This window comes from Cherax quadricarinatus, chromosome 41 (genome assembly GCF_038502225.1).
Source record: "Cherax quadricarinatus isolate ZL_2023a chromosome 41, ASM3850222v1, whole genome shotgun sequence".
In the NCBI taxonomy this organism is placed as follows: Eukaryota; Metazoa; Arthropoda; class Malacostraca; order Decapoda; family Parastacidae; genus Cherax; species Cherax quadricarinatus.
Genome location: NC_091332.1, coordinates 26,370,239 through 26,393,084, shown reverse-complemented (window position 1 = coordinate 26,393,084; position 22,846 = coordinate 26,370,239). Strand labels below are relative to the sequence as shown.

Sequence of the window (22,846 nt, the reverse complement as noted above, 5' to 3'; positions counted from 1 at the left end):
AAACTGTTGTATAGCCACATCAGGAGGAAGACAACAGTCAAAGACCAGGTGATCAGATTAAGGACAGAAGGTGGAGAACTCACAAGAAATGATCAGGAGGTATGTGAGGAGATGAACAGGAGATTTAAGGAAGTTTTTACAGTAGGGACAGGAAGGGCTGTGGGAAGACAGCACAGAAGGGAACATCAAGAGGGAATATACCAACAAGTGTTGGATGACATACGAACAACTGAGGAGGAGGTGAAGAAGCTCTTAAGTGACCTTGACACCTCAAAGGCGATGGGACCGGACAACATCTCCCCATGGGTCCTTAGAGAAGGAGCAGAGATGCTGTGCGTGCCTCTAACCACAATCTTCAACACATCCCTTGAAAGTGGGCAACTACCTGAGAAATGGAAGACAGCTAATGTAGTCCCCATATTTAAGAAAGGAAACGGAAACGAGGCACTAAACTACAGACCTGTGTCTCTGACATGTATTGTGTGCAAAGTCATGGAGAAGATTATCAGGAGGAGAGTGGTCGAACACCTGGAAAGGAACAAGATTATAAACGAAAACCAGCATGGGTTCATGGAAGGCAAATCTTGTATCACAAACCTCCTGGAGTTTTATGACAAGGTAACAGAAGTAAGACACGAGAGAGAGAGGGGTGGGTAGATTGCGTTTTCCTAGACTGCAGGAAGGCCTTTGACACAGTTCCCCACAAGAGATTAGTGCAGAAGCTGGAGGATCAGGCGCACGTAAAAGGGAGGGCACTGCAATGGATAAGGGAATACCTGACAGGGAGGCAGCAACGAGTCATGGTACGTGAAGAGGTATCACAGTGGGCGCATGTTACGAGCGGGGTCTCACAGGGGTCAGTTCTAGGACCAGTGCTATTTTTGATATATGTGAACGACATGATGGAAGGAATAGACTCTGAAGTGTCCCTGTTCGCAGATGACGTGAAGTTGATGAGAAGAATTAAATCGGACGAGGATGAGGCAGGACTGTAAAGAGACCTGGACAGGCTGGACATGTGGTCCAGCAACTGGCTTCTCGAATTTAATCCAGCCAAATGCAAAGTCATGAAGATTGGGGAGGGGCAAAGAAGACTGCAGACAGAGTATAGGCTAGGTGGACAAAGACTACAGACCTCACTCAGGGAGAAAGACCTTGAGGTGACCATAACACCGAGCACATCACCGGAGGCACACATCAACCAAATAACCGCTGCAGCATACGGGCGCCTGGCAAACCTGAGAATAGCGTTCCGATACCTTAATAAGGAATCGTTCAAGACACTGTACACTGTGTATGTTAGGCCCATACTGGAGTATGCAGCACCAGTCTGGAACCCACACCTGGTCAAGCACGTCAAGAAGTTAGAGAAAGTACAAAGGTTTGCAACAAGGCTAGTCCCAGAGCTCAAGGGAATGTCGTACGAGGAAAGGTTAAGCGAAATCGGACTGACGACACTGGAGGACAGAAGGGTCAGGGGAGACATGATAACGACATACAAGATACTGCGGGGAATATACAAGGTGGACAGAGATAGGATGTTCCAGAGAGGGGACACGGGGACAAGGGGTCACAACTAGAAGCTGAAGACTCAGACGAGTCACAGGGACGTTAGGAAGTATTTCTTCAGTCATAGAGTTGTCAGCAAGTGGAATAGCCTAGCAAGTAAAGTAGTGGAGGCAGGAACCATACATAGTTTTAAGAAGAGGTATGACAAAGCTCAGGAAGCAGAGAGAGAGAGGATCCAGTAGCGATCAGTGAAGAGGCGGGGCCAGGAGCTGAGTCTCGACCCCTGCAACCACAATTAGGTGAGTACACACACACACACGCGCGCACACACACACACACACACACGCGCGTGGGTCCGTGGGGTGCAGACGTGGGTGCACAAGGCTCCGAGAACTCGAGTGTTTTTTAAGGCGTGCAGTAAATGCTAGCAGTAATAGTGGTAGTGACATCGTCAGTGAACAATAATACGAGTGATAACTAAAGTTATTAGTTAAAAATAGTCGAGAGGAAGCTGAAATTATCAATATTTCAAAGCGCCAAGCCGTTGTGAGTCTATAGGCGCTGTTGCCACACAGATTCAAACATACAAAGATCAAAGTGTGTGTGGAAGCGGCTGTTCAAGAATTATCAGCGTTTGGCTAACAAGTGAAATGTGGGGCACCATACAGTGAGAGTGAAAAAGTTAATAAGCAAAAGGGGAAAGGAAAAATAAAATATATAACAAGGGAAGGTGGCAGCAGTAGGCTGCTTAAGCAGTGACGTCACGACAAGTTGTGTGCCATTATACATATAAAGTGAAGTGCATATAATGTGAAGTGTATACTATCATAAGTGAAAAGTGAAATCGCGTGAGGAATGAGGGATGTATGAGCACATGTGGCTATAATCAACACGGGTGAAGGATCTCCAAAATAGGGATTTAAGGACTACGTACGACGACTTCATCATCAGCATCTGGCAACTGTCACGACCGTTGCCAGCGCAAGTATCACTGACATATTTTGTGGTTTGCATGTTGCAGGCTTTGCATCGCTGTTAGATACTGGTCACTCACTCCTGCAAGCTATTACAGTAGTTATTAGTAGTAAGAATACTTAGGAAGCTAGGAAGTCCTCTCTCAACGTGAACAAGGAATAGGATAATAACCAGCAATAATTGATACTTAAATCCAGAGAGGGCAATAAGTGGAGAGAGTAGCATTTCTAGGAAAGACAGTTGGAACAGAGAGGTATAACGGATCTTTAAACCACACCATCTACCCACCCCCCGTAACCATCCCTCTCTCATATACACACACAAGGGCAGACACTCATAGAAGCTTCAGACCCTAGTAGCAATTTCCACTTTATACAACCCAGAATTACTGGTATGTATTAACAGTATCTACCCCTCATACCTCCCCAATACACACGAATACACACGTATACACACACACACACACACACACACACACACACACACACAAACACACACACAAACACACACAAACACACACACAAACACACACACACAAACACACACAAACACACACACACAAACACACACAAACACACACACACAACATACACACACAACATACACACACACACACAACATACACACACACAACATACACACACACACACAACACACACACACACACATACACACACACATTGCCAGACTCACACATACACTCCCCCCCTTCCCCACCGACATCTCACTCCTTCACCTGATCCCTCCCCTCCCTCTTTCACCCTCCCCCTCCCCACCTCTCCCTCCTTCCCCCTCTCCCTCTCCCACTCACCCACTTGCTTCTCCCTCCTTCCCACATAGCCACAGTTCCTCCACTACCTCCCCCCCCCACACTCTGACATACACAATACTAACCTAACACACAGAATTACATAGGTTTCCCACTCTGAGGCAATCAGGATAAAACAAAAATGGGTTGCCAGAGAGCAACAAGAAAAACCAAAGGACAGGAGGAGGAAACTGCAAAGGAAGATTGGGCAGCAGAGCTCACAAAAAGGGAACATGAATAGGAAAAGAAACTAGAAGAACTTAGCATGAGAATGGAAGAGAGGTTAGACATGGAAAGCAGGAAGTGGGAGGTGCAAGTCAAAGCAGCAGAGGCCAGGATACAGAGTTTAGAAGAGGAACTGAAAAATCTGAAACAGCCTAAAGAACTAAAGAACATTTTGGGATTGACAACAGAGACTGCTACCTCAGCCACAAATAAGGGGACTGTAGGGAAAGAAGGAGCAAAACTGCATGTAGAAGCTCAATCAGTGGAGACTGTAGTAAATGAAAGAGCTAAGCTATATGTGGAGGCCCTAAGAGACCACAGAAGAGCCCAGGGAAAGCCGAGAAGGGAAAATGACAGGCCACTGAGCCCAAGTACATTAGCTAGTGAAACTGAAGAAAGGAAAGCTGCAATGGAGGAAATCAAATTGAATGAGGGGGTACACAGGGATATGCAGTGGGAGAATGAAAGGGTGAGGTCAGTCTTTGTGTACGGGCTCCAGGAAGTTGAAGGGGAAACATATGAAGCAAAAAAACAAGGGGAAAAAAGCAATTGAAAGCATCATTAAAGCAATAGGAGAAGACGACATGACCCAGCTGGAAAATTTTCGGAGAATAGGGGGGTTTGTAAAAAAAAGAACCCGGCCAGTGAAAGTGACCTTCAAGGCAGAATCAACTCGGAACAGGATCCTGCAGGAGAAAGCACGATTAAGGGACATGCTGGCATACAGGAAGGTGTATCTCGACCGCGACAGAACACAAGCAGAAAGGCAGAAACAGAGAGAGAGATGGTACAAAGGCGAAAGGAGGAAAGAGAGGGGATGGAGAAGACAGACAGGAGATCCCAGACACAGGAAGATCAAATACAGCCTCCCTCACAACTTCCTATAGAAGCCTCCCAACCAGGTCAACCCCAGTGCAACCAAACACTCTAAACCAAAACACCCATGCCACATCCAATGCCCCCACCCACTGCATTACAAACTCCACCCCGACAGCAACCACCCATAGTTCCTTATCAGGTCTCCCACTTCCCCAACCCCAATACACCTCCCAGACCACAATCTTAGAAAAGAAGTTGAAGGTGTGGTATACAAATGCAGATGGAATAACAAATAAGTATGAGGAGTGGCACGAAAGAATTGAGGAGACATCCCCAGACATAATAGCACTTAGAAACAAAACTCACCAGAATAATAACAGATTCAATCTTTCCACCCGGATATCAAATCCTCAGGAAAGACAGAGGGAGGAGAGGGAGAGGAGGGGTTGCACTGCTCATTAAAAACCAGTGGGGTTTTGAGAAAATAGAAGGAATGGATGGCACGTGCGATAGGGACTACTTAATAGGAACAATCCAGTCTGAGGGACATAAGGTGATAATTGCAGTAATGTACAACCCACCACAGAACTGCAGGAGGCCAAGAGAAGAATACGATGAGAGCAACAGAGCAATGGTCGACACACTAGCCGAGGTGGCCAAGAGAGCACACATGGGGGGAGCAAAGTTACTAGTTATGGGTGATTTCAATCACAAGGAGATTGACTGGGAAAACCTGGAGCCCCATGGGGGTCCCAAAACATGGAGAGCCAAGATGATGGATGTGGTACTGGAAAACCTCATGCATCAACATGTTAGAGACACTACCAGAGAGAGAGGAGAGGATGAACCAGCAAGACTGAACCTTGTATTCACCTTGAGTAGTTCTGACATCGAGGATATCATGTATGAAAGGCCCCTAGGAGCTAGTGATCATGTGGTTCTGTGCTTCGACTACATAGTTGAGTTCCAAGTGGAGAAAGCAGCAGGAATAGGGTGGGAAAAACCAAACTACAAAAGGGGGAACTACTCAGGCATGAGGAACTTCTTTCAAGACATTCAGTGGGAGAGGGAACTGACAGGAAAACCAATACAAGAAATGGACTATGTGGCAACAAAATGCAAAGAGGCAGAGGAGAGGTTTGTTCCTAAGGGAAACAGAAATAATGGGAAGAACATAACGAGTCCTTGGTTCACCCAAAGGTGTAGGGAGGCAAAAACTAGGTGTACTAGAGAATGTAAAAGGTACAGAAGACAGAGAACTCAGGAAAATAAAGAGATTAGCCGAAGAGTCAGAAACGAATATGCACAGATAAGAAGGGAGGCTCAGCGGCAATACGAAAATGACATTGCATCGAAAGTCAAGACTGACCCGAAGCTGTTGTACAGTCACATCAGGAGGAAAACAACAGTCAAGGACCAGGTAATCAGACTGAGGAAGGGTGATGGGGAATTCACGAGAAATGACCGGGAGGTATGTCAGGAGCTCAACACAAGATTTAAAGAAGTATTTACAGTGGAAACCAGTAGGACTCCAGGAAATCAGAGCAGGGGGGTGCACCAGCAAGTGCTGGATGAGGTACATGTAACCAAGGAGGAGGTGAAGAAGCTGCTATGCGAACTTGACACCTCAAAGGCAGTGGGACCAGACAACATCTCTCCGTGGGTCCTTAAAGAGGGAGTAGAGATATTGTGTGTACCGTTAACAAAGATCTTCAACACATTTGAAACTGGGCAACTCCCTGAGGTATCGAAGATTGCAAATGTAGTTCCCAATTTTTAAAAAGGGAGACAGACATGAGGCACTAAACTACAGACCTGTATCACTAACGTGTATAGTATGCAAGGTCATGGAGATCATCATCAGGAGGAGAGAGGTGGAGCACCTGGAAAGAAACAAGTGTATAATTGACAACCAGCATGGTTTCAGGGAGGGAAAATCCTGTGTCACAAACCTACTAGAGTTTTATGACAAGGTGACAGAAGTAAGACGAGAGAGAGAGGGGTGGATCGACTGCATTTTTTTGGACTGCAAGAAGGCCTTCGACACAGTTCCTCACGAAAGGTTACTGCAAAAGCTAGAGGATCAGGCACACATAACAGGAAAGGCACTGCAATGGATCAGAGAATACCTGACAGGGAGGCAACAACGAGTCATTGTACGTGACGAGGTGTCAGAGTGGGCGCCTGTGACAAGCGGGGTTCCACAGGGGTCAGTCCTAGGACCTGTGCTGTTTTTGGTATATGTGAATGACATAACGGAAGGGATAGACTCAGAAGTGTCCTTGTTTGCGGACGATGTGAAGTTAATGAGAAGAATCAAATCGGATGAGGATCAGGCAGGACTACAAAGAGACCTGGACAGGCTACAAGCCTGGTCCAGCAACTGGCTCCTTGAGTTTAACCCTGCCAAATGCAAAGTCATGAAGATTGGGGAAGGGCAAAGAAGACCGCAGACACAATATAGTTTAGACGGCCAAAGTCTGCAAACCTCACTCAAGGAAAAAGATCTGGGGCTGAGTATAACACCGAGCATATCTCCCGAGGCGCACATCAATCAGATAACTGCTGCAGCATACGGGCGCCTGGCAAACCTACGGATAGCTTTCCGATACCTCAGTAAGGATTCGTTCAAGACTCTGTATACCATTTACGTCAGGCCCATACTGGAGTATGCAGCACCAGTTTGGAATCCACACCTAGTCAAGCACGTCAAGAAATTAGAGAAAGTGCAAAGGTTTGCAACAAGACTAGTCCCAGAGCTACGGGAAATGTCCTACGAAGAAAGGTTGAGGGAAATCGGCCTGACGACACTGGAGGCAAGGAGGGTCAGGGGAGACATGATAACGACATATAAAATACTGCGCGGAATAGACGAGGTGGACAAAGACGATGTTCCAGAGATGGGACACAGACACAAGAGGTCACAATTGGAAGTTGAAGACTCAGATGAATCAAAGGGATGTTAGGAAGTATTTCTTCAGTCATAGAGTAGTCAAGCCGTGGAATAGCCTAGAAAGTGAAGTAGTGGAGGCGGGAACCATACATAGTTTTAAGGCGAGGTATGATAAAGCTCATGGAGCAGGGAGAGAGAGGACCTAGTAGCAACCAGTGAAGAGGCGGGGCCAGGAGCTATGAATCGACCCCTGCAACCACAAATAGGTGAGTACACACACACACACACACACACACACACACACACACACACACACACACACACACACACACACACACGCACACACACACGCACACACACACGCACACACACGCACACACACACGCACACACACACGCACACACACACGCACACACACACGCACACACACACGCACACACACACGCACACACACACGCACACACACACGCACACACACACACACACACACACACACACACACACATTGCTTTTCATTTTAATGATTCTATTCTGTTTTTCCAAAAGAAGTATCAATTCACTGACAAAAAATCTCCATCTAACCTCAGCGGAATGACGGACTGAAATTCGCCACACTACTCCACAGAGGCGCGTACCACATGATCTACGCTACCACCGCCATATTTCACCTAGAAATCTCATGAAAATTCGAATCCTGGAACTTTTTGATAACACCTCGTGTATATGATAAAGTGTTCAACACCTCGTGTATATGATAAAGTGTTCAACACCTGTGTATATGATAAAGTGTTCAACGCTACGTCACTTACATGCTTTTCGTAGCCGTCTCACGATAATATGGCTTCCGTACTTGTTTGCAAATATGTACGATGAAAATGGAAATAATTTAAGTAATTTATGTAACTATCAGTTTTATTACACTGATATTTTATTTTTGTGTCAATCAGCGCAAAGTGAAGGCTCGATCCTCCGTTCGTTAGTATTAAGACAAGCTTTTCTCTCGCAGACTTCCTCGACAAAGTTCAATGTATCCTAAACTTGACACACATGCAACACTAATGCAGAATTTTTTGCAACTTGACACACATGCAACACTAATGCAGAATTTTTTGCAACTTGACACACATGCAACACTAATGCAGAATTTTTTGCAGCTAAATAAACATCTTGTTAAAAAAATTCTAAAATATTTCTGCAGTTTTTCAAATGACATTTGTTTCGTTTTTAATTTTTAAATTGATTATTCTTTTTCATTGATAGTAGTAAATTATTTAGTAAAGACGAATGTATTTTATCTTTCAAGGTTCAAGTTACTTGTAAAGTTCACTTATTATATAATCTTCTGAACCATTTCTGCAGTATTGTATGTCATTGATTATTTATTATTGATTTAATGAACTGATTTTCTTTAATCTGATGACGAATTAAACACTTGTGAAACATTTGGGAATCTTCGTTGAATATTATTATAATCAAAAAGTCTTCGTTGAATAAAAACGTTTCGCCAGCTAATGCTTCGTTAGTCCAGTACAGAGGAGACCGATGGACGATGAGGAGGAGGAGTCTGAGATAATCAGTTTCTCATTCTTTCAGTCTTGAGAAAAATGGATTGATGACTCCCAAATGCTGCACAAGTGTCTCATTCTTCAACTTGCCGGTTTTCAAAATCATTTACATCACTTTTTTAATCTTATGATCTCTTCAGGATTCTACTTCTCGCCCTGGTTGTCTGCGTCATCATTGTTATAGTGAAACAAGATTTACACAACAATGTTTCTTTCTTCATGGAACAAGATAGTTACTTCAGTCACAACTATCTGAGATTAAACTTCACACTTACCTTTCTCTCTGTCACAACGACACTTCCACACCTGACAAACAACGAAGAAAAAACGACTAAAAAAATCCCTGAGAGATGCGAGTGTAAAAGTGGCAAGCATTGGGCAGACAATGTCTTAGTACAACAGCTGGACTTGACGTTACCTTGGCTCAACACCACAACAAAAGAACACTTGATTAAACACCACCCGAACTTGCCTGTGAATTTCCTCCACAAGGCGAACAAGGAAGGCCGGTGCAGCCTATTACCTTTACTCAGCAGGTATGTAACTCTCAAGACTAGTTGGAAGAATTGAGACTCCTGTCTGTTTCCTTCACTCTTAGGCAATTTTATTGCCAGTATTTTTGAGTGTTGCCCGAACAATATTCGTAACACTTCTGATTTCATTACCTAGTGACTTTTACCCTCTTGATACGGGATTATCAAAAAGAAGCGCTAAACGATCTATGGTCTAACAGCAATGACTTTATGTGGGAGTGGCATAACATTCTTTGGATATTTGTGTCAGGTTAATGAATTCTTAAAATAAATTTCATACATTTGCGCTTCCAGTTAATTGTCCTTACGTGTTTGCAATAAAAATTGAGTGAACAAAATGGTATAGCTTTTTTGAACAGGAGACTCTATAGGGAGTGTCAAGAGCGAGATAAATTTCTGAAGGGTAAAAAACTACTGCAAATTAAAATCAAAAGATGTTTAAAGGAAAAATCAATAAAGTACAGCCACGTATGAGAGTAGGGAAGTAATGGAAAGAAAAATAATAGGTGGAGATAATCAGTAAGAAGACAGAAACGAATATAATAGGACCACAGAACAGGCAGGATAACTGCCACTTAAACCTTCTAATCACAAGAAAATGAACCTCGAGGTTCATAATAGAGCCTGAAAATATACCTTTTTCGAGGAGTTTTAAATTTATTGAATGTTAATGTTTAGATGTTTCCCGAAAGTGAATACACATCGTAGTTGTCAGAATATTTATAATCACCAAGATTTCTGCGCTATTACGTGAAAAGAAGTTTTCCAATCCTCTAACTTTTAGCCTTTGTGTATTAGACTTAACTGATGGTTCAAATTGTGAAGCAGTTTCATGTAATACCTTGACAGCACTTCTGATCGGCTTCAAACTTGTAACGCTGGTGAATCCTCATCAAAGGAAAATTCAAATTATTACTGAAGCAAATAGATATTATTTGCTCAATATATTTACAACCTGAATGCAGTGAACGATGCTCTGCGTTACACTGAAGTCAAACAATTCCAGGAAAATAAATATTCCCAAATAAGTGTCTCAATTATCAACTTGTTTTCGTAGACGATACTTTTAGACTGTTGTGGTGTAAATTTTTCAACTTTATGGCACAAAATATTGGATTATTGGTTCTTGTGCAATACCTAATGAATGTTTTGATCTGCTTCAAACTTTGACCGTCGGTATTTTGCCGAGAGGAAGGTTCACACTGTTATTTGACTATGTCCCAGTTTTCCAACCTTAATAAATAAAACGGAATATTAGTATCCGTGTGATAAGAATGTCTTTACTGATTAGCTTCAAACCTTCAATAAAGGTATATTTTAGTAAGACGTTTTTGACTTGTTTTCGTCTGTGTAGATGCTAATTTGTTCATCTAAAAAGCTGGAAATGCTGGAATATTGGTTTCCATATGATACTTTGTCTAATACCCCTTGTGCAACTTCAGACCTTCAAAGCTGTTGTATCTTCAGGAAAGTTTAGAATGTTATTGCACTCTAAAGTAACTAAAATAATTATCTGATTGCTCAGAATCGAAGATAATTTAAAATATAATCAAGTAGTCATGTGTAACCGACTTCGGAATTGTCTGCATAAAATCAAGCAGAGGGAACTTTTATTTGTCAATTGAACCTAGTATTAGTTCACCAGGATTAAAAATTTAAACCCGATCAAATAAAGCGTTCTGTAGTTATAAATGAAAGCCTTGGGGATAACTGGTAAACAAGAACACTACGAAACAATGTGACATGTACGGTGTAAAATCGTACAGTATTTAAGAGTTCACTAAACTTGTGAAAAACGCTACAAAAATGTGAGTTTTTCACTATTTCTCTTTTTGTTTTCAATTACCTGGATACTCCAGGTGTCCAGATATAATCTATATCAAATTCTCAACAATCCTAAAAGAGAAAGTAATTGATTTTATATTTTTGTTTTTAGATACAGTAAATATTTCTTATAAAAATTGACAGACTGGCACCAATACACAAAAAATAGCAAAAAAAAAATCTATTAAGATAGAGTGGCAATGGTTTGAAGCCGACCAGAAGAGTAATGCTTTAGTTATTACAGAGAAACCAATTTAATAAAAATTGGCAAATTAAAATTTACACAGCTTAAAGTAAAAACCAAGCTTTAATAATTATGAAAAAAAAAATAGGAATAGAGAAACACTGCAGCAGTCCTACTGGCCCATACTAGGCATGTCCTTCTCAAATCAAGCGCATTAGTTGAAAGTTTGAAGCCTATTAGAAAAAATATTGTACAGGAATTGTTCTTATACCAAAGATTCCCGATTATTGAACAATTTCATTAAATTCTAAAATATGCGCATAAACAATCTAAACTTATTGGGTTTTATTCTTCTTATAGAAAACATCAGCATTAATAATTTGAAGCCGATAAGACGAGTCATTATTTAGCCACTGAATATAACTTATCACTACTTAATAAAACTGGCAAATTGAGTTAGCTAAGTTTCCTCAGGAAACAGGACAAGTTTCCTGACGCGGGTTTTAGTCCTATGATTACCTGCCACTGAAGCTTTTGGTCATCTGACCGAGGCCTTGCACTGGCTTACTGGTCCATCCCTTTAAAAATTAAGGTTATAATAACCACCAATGCTACTTATGACAGGAAGTTCTTACAATTAGTGTGAGCGGGTCTTACAGTTTAAGTTTCACAAACCGCCTTAATGGTTTAGGAGATGCTAGGTATATGCTGCTAAGCTTAACAAATTCCTAGCAAAGCGATTGTGAAGTTGCATCGTGCACTTCTAAAAATTATTATTATTATTAAGCGTAGATTGTTTCCTTCAGTTGTCGACTGAGTGATCCCTGGAGAGCGCCTTATTACTACGCATTGTTGTTCCTTCATGGTGGCTAATACTGGTGTTTTCTCTCTCCTCTTCAGCATTCAGTTAGGTTAGGTTAGGTAAGGTTCGTCAGGAAACAGGACAAATGTTTCCTGACGCGGGTCTTAGTCAGATGATGACCCGCCTTTGGAGCTTTTGGTCATCTGACCGAGGCCTTCCGCTGGCTTACCGGTCCACCCCTTTAAAAATTATGGTCATTTATAACCATTGTTTTTTTTTTCAGCATTCAGTGGGTGAACATACACTGGCAGAAGGTGACATTAAACAACACAGATATTTTGCTCTACTCAGCCATTTACGACCCGTTACCAGGTGAGTTAAAGTACCTCACAGGTCATTTTAGGTGATACAATACATAATGTCAGCTACTGTCTGCTATCAAAGATAAATTATTATTATAATTAAGGGGGAAGCGCTAAACCCGGAGGATTATACAGCGCCTGGGGGGGGGATGTGGAAGGCGTTCAGGCTTAATTCGGGGAACTGGAGCACAGATCCAATTCCCTAAATCAAGAGCCCCTCACCAACATCAAGGAACCTTCCTTGAGGGGTATCAAAGATAAAATGATAGTCCAAACAAGCCCGTGAGTTCACCAAAGGTTAGAGGCCAACTCCCTGACCGGTACCTGGATATACTGTGGTTTATGTATGTTGACACACATCATTTGAAGATGTGTAAGCATATGGAAGCACTCAGATGTTTTTATTTTCAAAATATATTTTAGATAAGTTTACAATAATTCAATAATAAAACACAATGAAATATATTTTTTCGTTAGGTTCAGAATTATTTTTTTTTGCAAAATTACTGCATACACAAATTTTTTCTTGCCTTATTCAGCAAGGAGCGCATTGCTATTTAAGCCCAAATCGCAATTTTTAGCTATTCGGCACGACATATATATATATATATATATATATATATATATATATATATATATATATATATATATATATATATATATATATATATATATATATATATATATGTGCAAGGAATTCGCAAGAGCAGGCGAAATATACACAAACATTGATCTCTGGCTGAAGGAGACTCGAACCTACGAACCTTGGAACAAGGTACGCAGCGCATTACCATTCTCACCACACTGGACCAATACCATGGCGTCCAGCCTTCTCCCTGAAAGCTGGCTGCCTTGGATCAACGTCTAGCACAAACTGGACGCCAAGGTATTGGTCCAGTGTGGTGAGAATGGTAATGCACTGCGTTCCTTGTTCCAAGGTTCGTAGGTTCGAGTCTCCTTCAGCCAGAGATCAGTGTTTGTGTATATTTGACTTAAGAAATCGTAATGACACGATTGCAAATAAACCATACCCCCGGCCGGGATTGAACCCGCGGTCATAGAGTCTCAAAACTCCAGCCCGTCGCGCTAACCACTAGACCAGCTAGCCACAATAAGATTCATCCAACTAGGTATATTTCTACACCATAGGAAGGTTAGCACAGGCACCTCTGTGACCACAAATGCAAGTTTTTACAGACGAATCTCCAGCTAGCGTGGCCGTGACGAACTCTAGCTCAAGTCCCTTCACTGCCGTCAACATGACTTAAGAAATCGTAATGACACGATTGCAAATAAACCATACCCCCGGCCGGGATTGAACCCGCGGTCATAGAGTCTCAAAACTCCAGCCCGTCGCGCTAACCACTAGACCAGCTAGCCACAATAAGATTCATCCAACTAGGTATATTTCTACACCATAGGAAGGTTAGCACAGGCACCTCTGTGACCACAAATGCAAGTTTTTACAGACGAATCTCCAGCTAGCGTGGCCGTGACGAACTCTAGCTCAAGTCCCTTCACTGCCGTCAACATGACTTAAGAAATCGTAATGACACGATTGCAAATAAACCATACCCCCGGCCGGGATTGAACCCGCGGTCATAGAGTCTCAAAACTCCAGCCCGTCGCGCTAACCACTAGACCAGCTAGCCACAATAAGATTCATCCAACTAGGTATATTTCTACACCATAGGAAGGTTAGCACAGGCACCTCTGTGACCACAAATTTAAGTTTTTACAGACGAATCTCCAGCTAGCGTGGCCGTGACGAACTCTAGCTCAAGTCCCTTCACTGCCGTCAACATGACTTAAGAAATCGTAATGACACGATTGCAAATAAACCAGTTTTGAGACTATGACCGCGGGTTCAATCCCGGCCGGGGGTATGGTTTATTTGCAATCGTGTCATTACGATTTCTTAAGTCATGTTGACGGCAGTGAAGGGACTTGAGCTAGAGTTCGTCACGGCCACGCTAGCTGGAGATTCGTCTGTAAAAACTTGCATTTGTGGTCACAGAGGTGCCTGTGCTAACCTTCCTATGGTGTAGAAATATACCTAGTTGGATGAATCTTATTGTGGCTAGCTGGTCTAGTGGTTAGCGCGACGGGCTGGAGTTTTGAGACTATGACCGCGGGTTCAATCCCGGCCGGGGGTATGGTTTATTTGCAATCGTGTCATTACGATTTCTTAAGTCATGTTGACGGCAGTGAAGGGACTTGAGCTAGAGTTCGTCACGGCCACGCTAGCTGGAGATTCGTCTGTAAAAACTTGCATTTGTGGTCACAGAGGTGCCTGTGCTAACCTTCCTATGGTGTAGAAATATACCTAGTTGGATGAATCTTATTGTGGCTAGCTGGTCTAGTGGTTAGCGCGACGGGCTGGAGTTTTGAGACTATGACCGCGGGTTCAATCCCGGCCGGGGGTATGGTTTGTGTATATTTCGCCTGCTCTTGCGAATTCCTTGCACATTATATATATATATATATATATATATAATATATATATATATATATATATATATATATATATATATATATATATATATATATATAATATATATATATATATATATATATATATATATATATATATATATATATATATATATATATATATATATATATATATATATATATATAGGGAGGTACCGCTAGAACTTTACTGGGGACCCTCATCCTCAGAGAAGATAATAAACGTAAATCAGGGAAAACTCAAGGTTCTCCCCGGATTATCAGGGACAAAAGAACGTCAAGTGAAAGTAATTTGATGTTTAGTACTAGAAAATTTAAACCCATGAGCAGTGGCCCAGCTGGAAACATGGTTGACCGCATGCTGGAGAGAAACTGCAATGAGGCGACAGTGAGTGCCTGCACAAGCTATAGCAAAGTCATCAACATAGAATGATGACCAAATATTAGATGGAAGAATAGATGCCAGATCATTTATGGCAAGGAGAAAAACTGTGGGCTCAGGACACATCTCTGGGGGACACCTTCAGCTTGGATAAAGTTCAGGGAAAGCATATTTTTGACCCGAAAATGGACATGTCTCTCAGATGATAAGTTCCTAAGGAAAAATGGTAGATTGCCTCGGAGGCTTGAGGAGTGAGCTTGGTCCAAGTCGTGGCATATGCCTTCTCAAGTTCAAAAAGCAGATGGCGATAACTGAGGGGTTATTGGCAAAGACATTACGAACATACGTATCTAATAGAGCAAGGGGTCAATAGTAGAGTGGCCATATTGATTAGTGATTAGAAAGCCATATTGATTAGTGAAGAGACTATTGTGTCTAAATACCACATCAAACGTCTATTTACCAGGCGTTCTATCACCTTGCAAACTGCACCGGTAAGAGCAATAGGACCATAATGGGAGGCATCATGTCCTGAAGTATATGGAGTACGAAAAGGTAGAACGCTGGCAGATTTCCACTGCTGGGGAAGAACTCCTTGCAACCAAATAAGATTAAGTAGTCGTAAGAGAACAACAAGGGCTGACAGATGTAAATGATGGAGCATATGAATATGAATGCCGTCAGGCCCACCTGCCGATGATCGGCAAGTGGAGGATATTGACTAGTTCCAGAAGTGTAAAAGGCACATTATAAGACTCTTCTCTGCTAGAAGAAAAGGCTAAGGGCTCCAACTCTCCGGCAGACGTGGAGGAAAGAAACGAGGGGCATAGGTGGAGCCCCTGGGAGAAACGGACAAGATGATTACCAATTTCGGTGGCAACGTCAAGAGGGTTTGCTATAGCGACACCAGCAACCCGAAGAACGGTAGCCGGGTCTGGAAAGTATTTGCTTCTCAGTTTCCATACTTTTTCCAGACTGCACTCATAATGTTAGCCAAAGTGATGGTAGAAACATAATCCTGCCAACAAGTGCGTTTAGTTTCACGGATGACACATTGGGCAACCCTCTCGTCCGCTTAAAACCAAGGAGTCGCTCTGTAGTCCTATTGTAACGATATCAGCTCTATGCAGCGCATTTCAAACATAGCGCACCAGCACAAGCAGGAGACAACCAAGGCACACACTTCCGAGAATGTCTGCCCGAGGTTTGGGGAATAGAAAGTGAAGCAACAGTTAAAACTGAGGTCGAAAATAGGTGTAACAGCTCATCAATGGAGGACGAAGGAGGATCCTCACTAAAAGCAGTTTGACGAGAGTACAGGTTCCAATTCGCTATGTCAAATTGCCAGTGTGGGCTTAGAGGAGGCGGAGAATACTAATGCGAAGTAAAGATGATTGGAAAATGATCTCTGTCATGTAAGTCTGGGAGTACAGACCAGGTAAAGTCCAGTGCAGTTGATGAAGAGCAAATTAAGAGATCGATACAAGCGAGAGATATGGGTGGGAGTACCCGTATTTAAAATACAGAGAGGGAGAGAAGTGAGAAGTCTCTCTGAGTGCTGCGAGACTCACAGTGAGACCTCCCTCCTCCCAGAGGATATGGTGAGCATTAAAATCGCCGATTAGCAGAAGTGGTGGCGGTAATGAAGAAACCAGAAATGCAACATCTGGGATAGATAATGCCCGAGAAGGAAAGAAATACAAAGAACAGACTGTATACCACTTATTCAAATAGATGCGTGCTGCAGTATAATGTAGAGAAGAATGAACAAAGAGCTGATCGTATGATACTCCAGTGCGTATAAAAAGTGCACTTTCATTAAAGGTTCCATCGAGAAAGGATCCAATGAGTATAATAAAACACAGCCCAAGACAGGATAGATAACAGCGGAGCATAATTTGGGTTACCGCTAAGGCCTATGATATTCCACTGTAAATAAGCGATGATTTGCAAAGAGAAGGGTACAAGAAATATGAAGTAATAGGTATCTACGGACTAAAAGGTTTAGAAAAATCTGCATGTAGAGGCAGCGGAAAACGAATAAGCAGCAAAAGATTGGAACGCTGAAGAAAGGAGTTGTGCAGATGGAGGAGAAGAATGACGAGTAGCGACGGGAGGTGGATCATTGTCCATCAGTGGTTTAGTCACCTCAGAATATTCGGAGATAGCTTGAAGTGTTTCAAAGTACAAGGACGTTGTATGTGGAGCAAAATTGGAGAATGAAGGAGGGTAAGTAAAGATGAGGACGATGATGGATGATACCAAAGTAAGGGGGGGGGGACGAAAGGTTAGAGTTAACTTGGGAGTGGAGAGGAGAGGAAGCAACCTGGGAGGGGAGAGGAAGAAACTTGAGAAAGGACAGGATAGGAAGGTACTGTATGAGGGAGAGAGGATGAGCCTCCACAGTCGCAACAGAGCTAGTAAGAGGTAAAGAATCAGGTAGAGAGACTGGAAAGGAAAAAAATATCTGGGTAGGATAAGTGAAGGAGGGATTAAAGGAGATTTATATAATGGGTTTTTTTGAACTTTGGAGAAGTAGAGAGGCGAAGGGGAGGAGTTGTTGTGTGAGGTCTTGTAGACACAAACTTGTGAGCAAGAATGCGAAGAGTTGAGAACAGTACGAGAAGACGGGGTAGGGACCTCGGAGTCCAAGACTACAAAGGAGTTGGATACAGAGGTGACTGTAGGTGTGGCCACAGTGGAGAGACATCGGAAGCTGGGACCCCAAAGGCTGGGGGCCTCTTAGTAACTCGAGAACAGGAAATACTGGGATGTTTTCCCTGGAAGCGTAGATGAGAGACTGCCGTGGTATAAGGAAAGCCTTCTGTCTTTTTGAGACAACGGACTTCTCGTTCATATAAGTAAACGTGGCAGCGGCAAGGGTGTAAGATGGGTGAGCTTCATTACAATTAAGGCAAGAGGAAGGTAGACTACAGGATGTACTGGTATGGTCACTGGCACCACAGACTGGGCATTCTGCCATGGACCTGCAATATTTCTCTTGATACCCAAAATGCCAGCAATTTCTACACTGTTGTGGTGTAGGGAACACCTTTCGGACTTGTAAACGTGTCCTACGATATAAACCGAGGACGGAAGCTCATGGCAGTGAAAAGTTAAGCGAGCTACTTTGCAAGGGTTACGTCTCTGCCTGTGGGCAGGTAGGACATGCGTGTCTGCCTTGAGAATTCGGAGGTTTTGGAGCTCAAGCTGTTCGAGAATGTCGCCACCACACATGTCTAGAAATTACGCCGGAACAATGATACGAGGTAGAATGATAGTACCACCACAAAAATTGAGAGAATGTTGTGTTAAATTGTTACAGGAATAGCGTCTATGGTGGCAAGGAGAGAAAGATCGTGAACTTGTCGTGTGTTTTGTACCGTGACGATGCGTGCACCGCTCTTGAGAGCATGAAATGAAATATCTGAACCAACATGGTGGAACACCTTGCTGACACTCTGATCTGAAAGATAGTCAGGAGATGTCGGTTGCAGAGTAAAAAAAACTTAGTTAATTGTGTGCTTTGAAACAGTGTGTGCCAGTCTTTTCTAGGCAGAGTGAGAAGTAAGCAAAACAGTATCATGAGTTAATGGTCTTGGACGTTCAGGTGTGGGACCAGAGGTGGTTTGACTTGAGCTGGGCAGAAGACCCGAAAATCGTCGAACCGTAGAGGGAGAAGCCGGAAGCATGGTCGAAGATGTGCAGAGGTCAGATGTATCAAAGGAATCAGCCAGAACCTCGGTACCTAAAACAGGTGACGAAATGGCACCAGCAGAAAGTACAGGGGCATTAGAAAGGTCCGAAGAATGGTCAAATAACGAGGTAGGGTCGGAACAGGGTTCGATAAGAGAAAGGGGTTTAGGAGGAGAATGTCATGGATTTGGGACTACATGGTTGTTATGTAGCTTTTCTTTTTGTTTTTAGAAAAAAAAGAAAAAAGGAAAGAAAAAAGTCAAAAGATTAAAAAAAAAGGGGGGGGGATATGGAGGGAGAGCTCATAGGAGGAATAAATGGGCCATAAATCCCCTTCGGCACCCAAGAGGACCCTAGCATTGCGAGTAGCGCTAATGCTGTATGAAAACTGTGCCATACCGTACCCTTCATGCCAATAAACCAGCAATCTGGGATAGCAACCTCACATCTAACGAGCCACCTCGGTAGACAAAAAGAGTGGGCGGCCGGATACTTGCTACAAAGCATACCTCCTTCGGCCACCACCTCCCAGAATCCAAAAGGTAGCCTCCAGAGATACACCCGTACCCGAAAGACACTCAAAGCTGCCCCCAGGAGACTGGAGAGGGATCCGGACATCCCAAGGTGATCCAGATTCCACGGCAAACTACACCACCACCAAGGACCTCAACGGAATGGCTGGGACCACAGTACCTTTCCTCCTACCTAGGAACGAGAGTGCCTGAGAGGAGAACCCCAAAGGCTGAAAACAGGAAGAGGATAGGGGAGGGATGGGGAGAGGAAGGAGATCAAAAGGTCCAATTCATCAGACCAGTAGCCTCTTTACCACGACAAGGCCTCCCTTAAAGAGGATCTCTTTTCCCCAAGAGTTCATCATAGCTTCATTTCCTATCAACATTTTCTTTTTCTTACGCATTTTGTAAATGTCAAAATTAAATTTTTTGAGCGATAATTGCATATGAATATAAATAACAATGAAATGTGGGTAGTGTTTTCCTTAGAGTTTCATACCATTTTCCACACTATTCTCGGTCTTACCTGGAGGTTATTCCGGGGATCAACGCCCCCGCGGCCCGGTCCATGACCAGACCTCTTATACGTAACTATATAGTGGCCCAGTGGCCTGGTGGCTAAAGCTCCCGCTTCACACACGGAGGGCCCGGGTTCGATTCCCGGCGGGTAGAAACATTTCGACACGTTTCCTTACACCTGTTGTCCTGTTCACCTAGCAGCAAATAGGTACCTGGGTGTTAGTCGACTGGTGTGGGTCGCATCCTGGGGGACAAGATTAAGGACCCCAATGGAAATAAGTTAGACAGTCCTCGATGACGCACTGACTTTCTTGGGTTATCCTGGGTGGCTAACCCCCTGGGGTTAAAAATCCGAACGAAATCTTATCTTATCTTATCTCAATCGTATCCCATTTGTACATAAGGTATATTCAATGTATCAGAGGTATATTCATTATTCTAAAGGCAAGGTGTAGCTCCTGGTCCCCAAGAGTAAGCAGACGACCTGACCAATTCTGTGGTATTAGGTGCAGCTCCTGGTTCCCATTTTAAAGAGTGTAACCAGCCAAGGATAAGGTAATCTTATGTAAGAATGCAAGCATATTCCAACACAGGTAAGATTTATTGTGGTAACTATGGTAAATAATCTTTTTCCATATTTATGTTTAAACAGATATACAAAAAATTTTAATGACATTACAATTTTACATTTCAAATATTCCAAAGACACCATTAGAAGAATACAATTTTCATTGACAAGGTAAGCATTTATGTATAATTTCAAGATTATATGAAAAGCATTGAAAAGGCAGCTTTACAGGAATACATTTATACGACATTACTAAGACACAAGTTACATTATATGTAAAATCATTTAAAAGTAATCAGATAACACATGAGATTTCAATACACAAAAAGGAAGCATTACACAAGCCGTCCTGCTCCACTTCTGGTTAGTGTGACTTTGTAAATGGTCCAAGTCGGACCGAAACGTCGTCGTAAGCTCCTCTCTTCTATGTGCGGGTTATTTGTGTATCGTTCCAGTCACGGTATTGTGCCTTTTTTTGTTATTATACAAGCTTTTCTAGATAAGTTTAAAGAAAGGTTGACACTACATCTTAAGATACACAAATTTTGTTAAAACAATGTTCTTAACAGATCTCAATACCACTTAGAAGGAACATTTCTCATATCATCAAAGGCAGATCAAGTCTGCACTTCATTCCAGTTCTTCAGATCAGCCTCCCATTACAACATAACACCATGAACAACCTAATTACATTTCCTTGGAACATCCCGATCTTCAATTCCATGAAACAAGATCATTGCCCTCATGTTCACAACGACCAACCTATATCCGTCACAAAAAATTACAAACTGCACACATTAGAATCTCAAATTGCCATAAAACCCAAAATTACAACATGAACACCAAAATTTTCACTGTTTTTACTAACGAACACACCTGCGCCAAATTTACATTCCCAGTCACCATTCACAACCATCAAATTGACACAATCATTTTCAAACACAAAATTTACACAATCACCAGTCTTTACACATTTTCACTAACAAATCGCAATTACAATCAAAATTAAATCATAAATGTATACACAAGACTCCTCACACACTTCACACACACTACCTCAGCACATCACCCAGCACACTTCACCTTAAGGAAGGAGCACGGCATCTGACCCACTAGCACAAGCTAGTCAAATCCAACTCACACCCACTCATGTATTTATCTAACCTATTTTTAAAACTACACAACGTCTTAGCTTCTATGACGGTACTCGGGAGTTTGTTCCACTCATCCACAACTCTATTACCAAACCAGTGCTTTCCTATATCCTTCCTGAATCTGAATTTTTCCAGCTTAAAACCATTGCTGCGAGTCCTGTTTTGGTTAGATATTTTCAGCACGCTATTTACATCTCCTTTATTCATTCTTGTTTTCCATTTATACACCTCGATCATATCCCCCCTAATTCTACGCCTTTCTAGAGAGTGCAGATTCAGGGCCCTCAGTCTATCCTGAAAATTTCTGATACACGAGATCAACATTGTCATCCTCCTTTGTACGTTTTCCAGAGCATTTATATCCATTCTGTAATACGGTGACCAAAACTGCGCAGCATAATCTGAATGAGGCCTAACCAAAGATATATAGAGTTGAAGAACAACCTGAGGATTTCTATTATTTAGGCTTCTTGATATGAAGGCAAGGATTCCGTTAGCTTTATTGCAAACACTAATGCACTGTTGTCTTGGTTTCAGATTACTGCTAACCAGAACTCTTAAATCTTTTTTGGCAATCAGTAATATTAAAATGTACATTATTTAGTTTATATGTGGCGTGTTTATTATCCTTTCCAACATTTAGAAATTTGCATTTGTCTATATTAAACTGCATCTGCCATTTTTCCGACCATTGCATCAGTCTATTCAAATCATCCTGGAGTGCTCTAATGTCCCCATTAGAATGAACTGGACGGCCTGTTTTGATGTCATCAGCAAATTTGCTTATGTCTCTATTTATACCCTCATCTATGTCGTTTATGTAAATTGTGAACAAGGGTCACAACATTGACCCCTTTGGAACACCGCTTGTGACGTACCCCCATTCTGATTTCTTCCCATTTATGCAAACTCTCTGCTGCCCATTTGTCAACCATGCCTCTACCCAGGAAAAAAATTTCTCCTATTCCGTATGCCTTAATTAACACTCGCTCACCAATACCCCAGCAGGACTTTAGAAAATCTAGATTATAATAAAAAAGCACC

The 22,846-nt window shown here is 42.4% G+C and overlaps 1 long non-coding RNA gene across 1 annotated transcript in view; it reads left to right on the top strand.

Moving 5' to 3' along the window:
- The first annotated feature begins 12,435 nt into the window (after positions 1-12,435).
- The window catches only part of LOC128695974 (uncharacterized), a 30,614-nt gene continuing 20,203 nt past the window's right edge, over positions 12,436-22,846 (top strand). The window contains exon 1 of the long non-coding RNA XR_011392984.1: positions 12,436-12,509. This is a non-coding gene — a long non-coding RNA (uncharacterized lncRNA). The remainder of the gene's footprint in view (positions 12,510-22,846) is intronic.